The 10,063-nt window shown below is 39.4% G+C and overlaps 1 non-coding gene across 1 annotated transcript; it reads left to right on the top strand.

Annotated features, from left to right (window-relative positions):
• Positions 1–5,406: 5,406 nt before the first annotated feature.
• Positions 5,407–5,479, top strand: TRNAK-CUU (transfer RNA lysine (anticodon CUU)). Its single transcript has one exon. It is a non-coding gene; the product is annotated as a tRNA-Lys (tRNA).
• Positions 5,480–10,063: the final 4,584 nt, after the last annotated feature.

The following is a 10,063-nucleotide window of genomic DNA, read 5'->3' as shown; positions in this document are numbered from 1 at the left end:
TGCAATGAAAGCATATTTCAGTTCTAATTCCTTTGGGAGTTAATAATTTTAAAAATTAATTACAAATTATTTCTCCTGTTGCCCGTCCACGTAGAGTATTAATCCCAACAAATCTTCAACAAATACATTAGCATAAAAGAATCTCACAAAACTGCAAGCTGGACTGGCTAAAGAAAACAGTTCAGCTAAAGAAAAAGTCCTCAACAACCCAATTGAGATCTTCACAGGACCTATGCGAGACGATGTAGTAAGTGAAATAAACTTGAGCAAAAACCCTCATGGTATGAGATCAATAACATTTTATAGTTATTGTAGCGAGAGGTTTTTCCCCCTAAGTTTACTTGAGTTCAGTTAAATATCTTAATAACGAGCGTACTTTCTATCGTATGAAGAGAAACTGTTTTTGTCAATAGAAACTTTTTTGTACAGCAAGTTTCTTTTTTGGAAAAAAAAAGAACAACAACAAAAAAGATTGTTCTGTTCAGATGAACACCCGATTGACATTTGAAACGTGCAGTTTTTAGAGATTAAAAACATAGTTCTTTGGCCTTAACTGCCTCATATTTTTAATTAGCACGATCTATTGGAAAAACTTCACGAAAAGAACACTGGATAAAAAAAATAAGACAAAACAATGTAAAGAATTACAAGAAAAACATGCCAGCTGGAGGGGATGAACACAGAAAAGAAGACACAAAAGAAAATTCTTAACAATAAAAAGAAGAAAAATCGCTTCGAAATTTGACCTTATAGTGCACGTGACAGTTTGAGAGGGAGAGATAAGTGCGATAAGCATCGTTGAGTTCGGCAGAGCAAGGACTTCGTTTTTTTTTTTGTCCTTTGGAGGTGAGGGAGTCTAACTTCTTTTTTATTTCTTTCAAAGTTTATTTACTGCGAGAAGTGGCGTCCCGGCTTGGTTTCGGAACATTAGACAGACTGCACCTGTGGGCAACGTAAGCGGAGGGACAAGCGAATAAATGTCTTCCATCGAACAAAGGGTTCGCACTCTTTCGAAGACTTATGATTGCAAGAAGACAATAATAATTTTCTGAGAAGTTTCAGTATCCACCCCTGCTTCCATACTGTAAACTTAAACCAGTAAAATCACTAAAAGTAATTTTAAATTACTAGATCAGCGATTTAGGTAACACTGGCTTTCCTGAGGATCAGTAATCATTTCATCTTACGTTGTTTACTAAACAAAATGGAATAAAGTTATTCATTTTATGAATGTGTTGTTGGCTGCGTGTCATTCTGATAATCATCTGTTTTTTCACCCGTAGCTCAAATCTTCTGAATTAATTTCCACCCCTTTCTTCCTAATAGAGGAGCTGTGTAAGACTGTGGTAGCAGTGATGGAAACTATAAACACGATGTGGAAACTCTTTAAGAGTGGAAGGTTGGATTCATTGCATTAAAGACAATTTTGTGATCTGCAGTCTACAGATACGTAGAGCCATGTCAAGTATTTTCAGCGTTTGGAGCAGTAGTGTATCATCTCGGATTTGAGATCTAATGCACAGTTCCTTTATTTGCCCACAAAGTCAATCTCTTCCCCCTTTTGGGCTTCGCAATAAATTCAGGATTCTGGAATTGCTGCAACATCTGCAATTGAAAAAAAAAGGCCACCCAAGACCGAGCTTATAAGTCCGTGTGTATTAGGTCCATAAATTGCCTGTTTTGAGGGGCCTTGCTATCCATGCGAGACCGATTAACTCAGCCACGGAGGGGAAAAAACCCCCATAAAACTTCCTCGTGTCATTGACGGGATTCAAACCTGGGCCCTTTTCCTCCCTAAATGTGGGGACGACCCAATTATAACCATTGTGCAACCCGCGCAGACCCACTTGCACTATGGGATGAAACGCCACTGGATTGGAGGCAAAAAACAAAATATTCTCCACTACACGAAAGTGTCCCAATAATCTTCTTCTTCCTGTCCAGTATTACGCATAGAGGCTTGTTACGGTCTGGATGGAGATCTTTGCAGGGGCTACCTTTGTCTCTCCTTCCCTGGAGTTTGCAGTTTAGTATCTCTTTCAGATAGCGTCCGTCCTCCATTCTCTCTACATGCTAGATGGATCCATCTGTTTCTGTATGAGTCGATATAATTCAGTACTGAGGTTGTCTGCAGTTCTGACAGGATGTCTTGATTTCTTTTCCTGTAAAGTCTGGTATTGCCTGCGGTTCTGCTCATGAAACTCATTTCTGCACCAGTCAACCTCCTCCTATCCCCTTTGCTCATTGTCCATGCCTCAGAGCCGTTTTAGGATAGGTCTGGCGAGGGTGTTATCTATCCGTGCCCTTGTTTTCTTATGCACCAGATTAGATTTGAAAATGTGGTTTATAGTTTTAGTAATTCCTATGTAATTATTTATTTTTTGCTCAATATCTCAATAATAATACTGCATATATTTTGCCGCCCCCTAAAGTTGGTGTCTGGATGCAGTAGTTTCCACGTTAACCCTATACATTAACACATCTTTTGCTTGAATGCTATTTGCCTTTCCCATCTCATTTGTGACTTAGCAGTACCAACTCGGGCTCTAGGATGAAAACCCAGCGCATTCTGCCAGATAAACTGAACACTGCGAACTTTGTACCAGGTGCGCTGAACAATATCGCCCTGGTCCCCTATTTTCTCCACGCTTCAGATCGATCTATTGCTATCTGACGCCAAAATTTAACTGAAAGGGAGGAGATTTCACGATATATTGGACATTCAACAAAAAGACATTGCAAGACATAAAGAAACAGGGGTTAACAATAATTTCTTTTGCGTGGATTTTACATTCATGCGAGGTAACTCGCCTTGTCCGATGAAAATCTGCTGTTGATAAAAGCACTTCTCGAACCTCTGTTTCTTTATTCCTTGCAGTGTTTGAATCTCGAATATCGTCAAATCTCCTGCCTTTCAGTTAAATTTCGACGTTGGAGAGAACTAGATCTGAAGAGTGTAGAGGACCAGGGCGATATTGTTCAGCCCACCTGGGCACAAATTTCTCCCCGATCCGTGACACATTCAGTTTATCCTTTAAAATGCGCTGGGTTTACACACGAGAGCTCGAGTTGGTTCTGCTAACGTCACAAATCAGATGAGAAAGACAGATAGCATTCAAGCAAAAGAAGAATCACTGTATACCGAAACGACTTGACACGACCCTGCCTATCTGTTAACTGCAGATCATTATCTTTAATATAATGATAATTATTTAAATTAAAATAAAATTTCTCTTTATAATCTGGGACGACCACACGATCAGAAGAGTTCACAGAACAGAGAGAATACAAGAATTATAGTTTCCATCATTAGCACAGTCTTACTCAACTTATATATTAGGAAAAAATGGGTGGAAATTAATTCGGAAGGCAAATTAATTTGAAGAGTCTGCACATCAAAGCATCTGGCTCGATGCTTTGATGTGCAGACTCTTCAAAGGTGCACAATCACGCTTGAGCTCAGCAGTTCCCCGTTTTGAAATTCGGTACATGGCCACAAACAGGATAGAGTACATTCAGCCCAAGTAATGAGGAGCACACTTGTTAAAGTTCCATTAATCAAACAAATATAATAAGTGATGACGTTTTATACTACGTAGGTGTAAACCTGACGACAGATACCAGAGGAGAAAAAAAGAAAAAAAGACTGGTTTGGTCAGGTGTTTGTAACATGGGATTACCGAGATTGTGGTAGCAGATGGTGACGTATTGTACTGTCACTGGAATATGAAACCAGGTCTTGTATGTGATGTAGAAACACGTATAACAAGACGATTACAAAACCAGGAATAACCTCCCAATAAAGTGGAAAATTTCTGCTCTCCATATGTTTTGTGTGAAAATTATTATACGTATAAATATACTATGAACTCTTAAAGTTCAATTCTTAACTGGAAAGCAAAAAATACTGAGAAAGGCATGAACATACATGAGAGAGAAAATCGCCAGTGCATTAACAAAAACTAACCGTTAACTAAAGCGATTCTAATCGACAAACAAAGATGAAGATGTATCTGATGGGGCATTTTCTCTTCGTGGACATTGATGCACGCACGCGGAATATGAAGCGAATGGGAGTGAGCGGCACCTGCCTTAATGGCGCTGCTGAGTCATACGCACCTGTAGGGTAGAGAGGGTGCGCTTCGGTTGGCACGCCATTATTGACGTATTTTCGCAGAAGGCAACTGCGAGGCGAATATAGCTTCGGGATGAACGAGACAGCTCCAACGGAAACAACTAATGAAGATGCCGTAATTAACTACTCTAATTCCAAGAGATGTCTCCAATTGCGCACTTAGGAACGATCAATACAACAACAATTTGGCCACTAAAGCAATTCCTCTCTTAGTGGGGTTTTAAAAGGACGCATTGAGAGGAAGAATGCTTTTTAAATATGGTTTCAGAATGCAATCCTGGAGAAGATGGTTGTTTGATTTAGTGTCAAGGCAGACCACGAGGCGTGGAACATTGAAAGAATTTTAATGTACGCATTAGCTGGACTTTACAAATTGATGTTTTCAAGAAAAGGAGGAAGGAGTTCGAGTGTCCCTGCAATCAGCCTATTAAGGGACCTCAGCTCCTCCGTGGTTTCTGTTTCTCCAGAGCCTCCTAACAGACACTACACGATGTAAAATAATTACTACTCAACTGTCAAACTAAAAAGTGTTTTGTTTATACTCCGGCGCGGATTACATAACGTATGTTAATAAATAGAAAAAGAAAGTGTTAATTTATGTACGTATATCGTGCAGTTTCAATACACACTTCTAGCCAGTTGGCAGTGATGTCGATGAAAATGAATGATAAACAGAATTGACTGAAAAACCCTCGGAGGTCGGGAACTGGATTCACGAACCTTCTTGATTGCTCCGACCAGATTTCAGAATATTTTTGTTTGTTGTTAAAAATATACAAATAAAAATAAATTCCAAATAACTTCGATAAAAATGTACACTAAAATATTTAACACAGTAATGATGAAATAAAACCTAAAAACACAGGAGCTTCCGGCATCTGTATGTTACCACTATCAGGCACATGTAGTTTCGCCCGATAACCCTCATTTAATCCTTTTCCCTGAAACGGGGTGAGCAAGAACATCTACAGCTTCGACCGGACACGATTTTCTACCTGGAGCTACAAGGAGCGGGAGGTAAATGATATTTTTCTTCAACAGGTAAATTACTGACCCCAGGGGCGTTCCTAGGCTATGTGGCGCACGGGTGCCAATTGAAATTTGGCACCTCCCTTAAATTTTTCTTCATATGTGTATGAAAGTTTCAGGTGACCCTTGAACCAAAAACGCCCGGGTGGAGTTCATCCCTTTCACTCTGAGGACGGTCGGCCCTTGGTTGACTCTATACAGTGATACCATGTAAGTTCCGCAGATCTACCTTATAACCAAGCGCCCGGCTAGCTCAGTCGGTAGAGCACGAGACTCTTAATCTCGGGGTCGTGGGTTCGAGCCCCACGTTGGGCGATAGCAAAATTTTTAACACCTGGCATGGTGCCGTGAAGGGTTGTGTAAAGTCGTGGTACCTGCGTTATACTGTGCACCTTAACTTACAATAAAGATATTAAGTTTCACTTAATGAAATAAGTTAAAAAGGAAATAAGTAATTCTGGATTGTGTTAACGTAACCTCTGCTAAAAGGAGGATTGGGGAGATGGGATCTATTCGTATAAGGCCTCCACGAGAATGTTACAATTGAGATGGGCAACCTACAGATGCCGAAATCCCCTGTGTTTTTAAATTTCATTTCATTATACCGGGCGATCATTAAGTCCTTGTGCAGTTTTAAATTTTCATAACTTCGTTCAATCTGTAAAATGCGTAAGGGAAAGAATTTATTACAGTTTTCATCATCATCATGAACTTGACCCTGCTTAGGTTTTCTAAGACCTGTTCCGTTGTAACTCTTGGAAGTGGTCTTGATCTCGCCATCGTTGTCTTGGCCGACCCACATCTCTCTTGCCTGTAGGTTTGTAGTTAAAGGCTAATTTTGGGATCCAGTTTGGGTTTATTCTTTCTATGTGGATGATCCATGTTTTCTGATACCGTTTTATGTCATTTACTGTTATCTACTTTTAATTTCTCAGGAATATTTAAATTTCTTTGGTGGTCTAGTCCATTTATAACAGTTCGTTTATTACAATATACAGTATTACAGTTTTACATACATTTATTCTTGAGATTGTTAATTCTCAACATGTCCGCCGTCATTTCGTATACAAACTGAGATACGATTCTGAAGTTCTACAAATACGTTTTGCAGTTGATTTTCAGTAATACCCTGAATCACATAAGTTCTCCTAGTCCGAAGATCGTCTAAAAAGCAAGGTTTTGTTGAATAAATAGTCTTAACATGTCCCCATAGAAAAAAATCCAATGGGCTCAAATCTGATGAACGTGGTGGCCAAGAGAGATCGGCCAACCTCTTCCAATCCATCTTTTAGGAAAATTTTCATTCAGAAACTGCTTAACACTGAGAGCAAAGTGGCAATGTGCACCATCTTGTTGAAACACTGTATCACCTAAAGTCCTAAGCGTGTTCAAGAATAAAATAATTCTGCAGCATTTCCAAACAGCTCTCACTATTAACAACCCGGCCCTGGCCTTCCAGATCTGGTTTATCATTGACGGAACCCGTTTCTTTAAACTTCTTCATCAATTAGTTATAGAACTCCTGTGTGGAGCATCTTTATTGTAATGGGTTCTAAATCTGTTTTGTACTGCAATTACAGACTTTAACTCGGCCAACCACAACACACAATTTACTTTCTATTCTATTGAAGCCATTTGGTCCCTAATTCTGCAAAAAAATAAAAATAAAATAAATAAATTTTTACTAAACTACAATAAAATAAAAGAATCACTCTTAGCACATATTAAACTTCACTAAATTACATTTCTAACGTTTTTTTAAAGATTGCTTTTATCATATATAGAACGGAAGCTATGAAAATTTAAAAATGCACAAGGACTTTATAATTAACCTGTATTTTATTGTATATTTAATCGAAGTTCTTTTAGATGTTATTTCTATTTGTATATTTTTAGAAAAAAAGAAATATATTCTGAAACCTGGTCGAAACAAAAAATTATTCATGTATTAAAGCGGAAATAAATAAATAAATTAAGTTCTGTTTATTCACTATTATTTAAAAACCTACCCCACGACCAATAACAAAAATTTCACCAGGAATCTTCCTTTTGAACGGGTTCTGACCACTCCCCGGAGTATAAACAGAAAATAAATTATGTTTATACTCCTACACGGTCAGAGGAGTTCACAAGACAGAGAATACAAGAAACAGCACCGTATTTAGCAGCCACAGACTTGAACTCTGGTCACTCAAAGCACGTGTACTTAACCTCACTCGTGCTGACCACTCGGCTAGGATGGCCACTTATCTCCTTTAAATTACGATATTTATTAACCGAGTTGAAAATTTAAAGAAAAAAAGATATTAAACATCGTTTTCAACCATTTATAAAAACTTTCAGAGTAATAACAGCCAATCTCACAAAAAGAAACTGTAAACGCCTTTGAAACGTAGCATTTCAGGTATTTCTTTTAACAAGACACTCTTTTTTTCTATCTCTCTCTCTCTCTCTCTCTCTCTCTTTCTTTCTTTTTTTCTACTGGAAAGTATTTCTAGTAAAGGAATACAACTGTGGTTGTGGAGGGATGTTTCGCCTCGTGTTTGAGGATCGAAATGGATAAATTTTATCTCCTCTGAAAGTCCGCACGTGCATGTGTGTGTGCGATAGAGTGATATTCAGAGAGAGAGAGAGAGAGAGAGAGAGAGATCGTTCCAAATGCGTGTCTTATCAAGCCGTAGCGCCATAATACGACGTTTTCTATATCTGGCAACTGCACGCTACTTCAGGGCCGTTATTATTCCCCGGCAACACACTAACATGCAGTTTCATCGACCGCAACATCACGTTTCCTTACGTCTGTTTACGACGTGTGGTTATATATGGCTGCGGGCCCCAGGAATGACACTTGAACCCCGGAGGATCTGTAGATAAAACAGATGTCCCTACAACGTTACTAATGAATGCATCTCGCAGTGACGCTCCCACCTGGGCTTCCTTTGCCCGTCTGGCGTTGCTAGGAAGACGGAATGGCGAACGGCGCAAAAACCTTCACGAGATGTATAAAGATGCTTTGCGTTGATGCATGCCAGTCGGTGGGTACGCTGCAAACAGGGTGGCGAGGGATTATTTCTTGCCCCCGCAGCTAGAATAAATGTCGTTTATGGGTTCCCCGGCGTGTTTCTTAGGCTTCTCATCCGTCATTTACACGTTTTATGTTTGTCTTCTTTACAATGATAGCGCCCGGGCGCACACAAGTCGTGGATAAAGGTAGTGGTACTAAAATATCGGTTCGAAACTTCCTTATGAATTCTTTTTATGATTTCAGCTGTTTTTACTTCGTTGTTTTGTTTAAAGAAATTACTGGCGACGTTTCTAAATCAGAATCCTTTTCATCCCGCCTTTGCCCATCTTCTTCTTAACCGTAATGATGTAATCCCCTTATGATCGACACGCCACCCAGAGGCCACGAACATCGTGGAGACTCACGAGCGAGAAGTTGACGATAATGCCAGTTATTAAGCCATCGTTCGGCCAGCCTCGTTCTATTGTGGAAGGCGATTAGGAAAACACATTAATGCACCATTAGATAAATTTCCTGAAGGCACAGCATCGCGTGGGTGATACACTCAGCTAATCCTATCTGTTGACGTAGAAACACCTCTGCTTAACGGTAATGGATCCTTAAGTACGCCAGAAAGTGTCTCCTTTAATTAAACTTCACGGCGCAGGTGTGACGCTAGTTTTAATATGTAAGAATACACAGGCGCATATATACACTCGGTATCCAAAAGTTCAGGAAATTATTCTCTTATTAAACCATCGATTTTTAATGCCACTAAGAAGTCAGTTTAATTACATTTTTTAAATAAGTTGTTAAACATAAACGCTCAACCCAGTTAGGAGCAGAGGCGCAGCTTCTAGAAGGTCTACGCTTTATTTGAGGCTGACTAAGGAGTGAAAGTAACCATCTATAGAAGTTTCCTTCGATCTGCAGCAAGTCTCTCTCTCTCTCTCGAGATGATCGGAGTCGTCCCCCAGGAGTGTACAATGGTACTAAAATATAAAAATATTTAGTACAATGGTACTAAAGTATCCTTGGACCGAGGTGCAAAGTTCATTTCTGGTGACTATCTTTAATGGTACTAAAAACACACTGATGCTAAAAAGCCAGGGAACAAACATAGGATGTAAATAAATCAAAAATGTTTTATTAAATGATGACTTGATGCGCTGAGACTGGGCAAATTTAGACCGGAATACATAGTTATGTAAATGAGTGTATGAGGTACAGTATATAGATAATCCTTGGAAACGTGACCTTATAAGGTGTGTAATCTGCGCCATGGTCCATTACTCCTAAGCTCAGTCGACATAATAAATGAACTTTGTTTATGTTCCGGGACATGCTGTCCACATTGATTCAAACGGGCTCTTCTTTGAACAGATTAAGAGAAGCTATTTATGGACAGTACGCTCGGATACAAGCCCACCTGTAGATTGGGCAAGCTCTGAAACAAGTTTCCATGCTGGAGGTTTCCGTGACGCCTCAGTGTCAGATAACGATTTCTTTGCGTGGAGATGACTCAAGGACAGGTCTTCGACAAAAAAAGGATACGTGTAACGGAATTAATTCGACGGTCTCGTAATATTTCCGTCGGGATGGGGAAGAGTGGACACTTTTTGGGAAACATCTGTCAGTCTCCAAGGACGGTAGCGACTATGGAAATCATGACTTATAGCAACGCCTCATGCTCTTGTTTCTTCGACACTAATCTTAACCAACCCGCTGTAGAAGAGTACTTAAACTCTTGGTACAGCGCTTTTCTTTGGCAATTTTGTTTAATGTTTTGTCTAAGTGTGTACTGCAAATTAAAATTAAACCACGAACCACAATAATCGTAATTAAGTTATATTCAATGAATAATTTACAAGACAGGGGTACAATACTATGGTATG

This window comes from Mastigoproctus giganteus, chromosome 2 (assembly GCF_048544385.1).
Source record: "Mastigoproctus giganteus isolate SK-2022 chromosome 2, ASM4854438v1, whole genome shotgun sequence".
NCBI classification, from domain to species: Eukaryota; Metazoa; Arthropoda; class Arachnida; order Uropygi; family Thelyphonidae; genus Mastigoproctus; species Mastigoproctus giganteus.
Note: the sequence above shows the minus strand (reverse complement) of the source record. Positions and strands in the feature narration are given on the sequence as shown.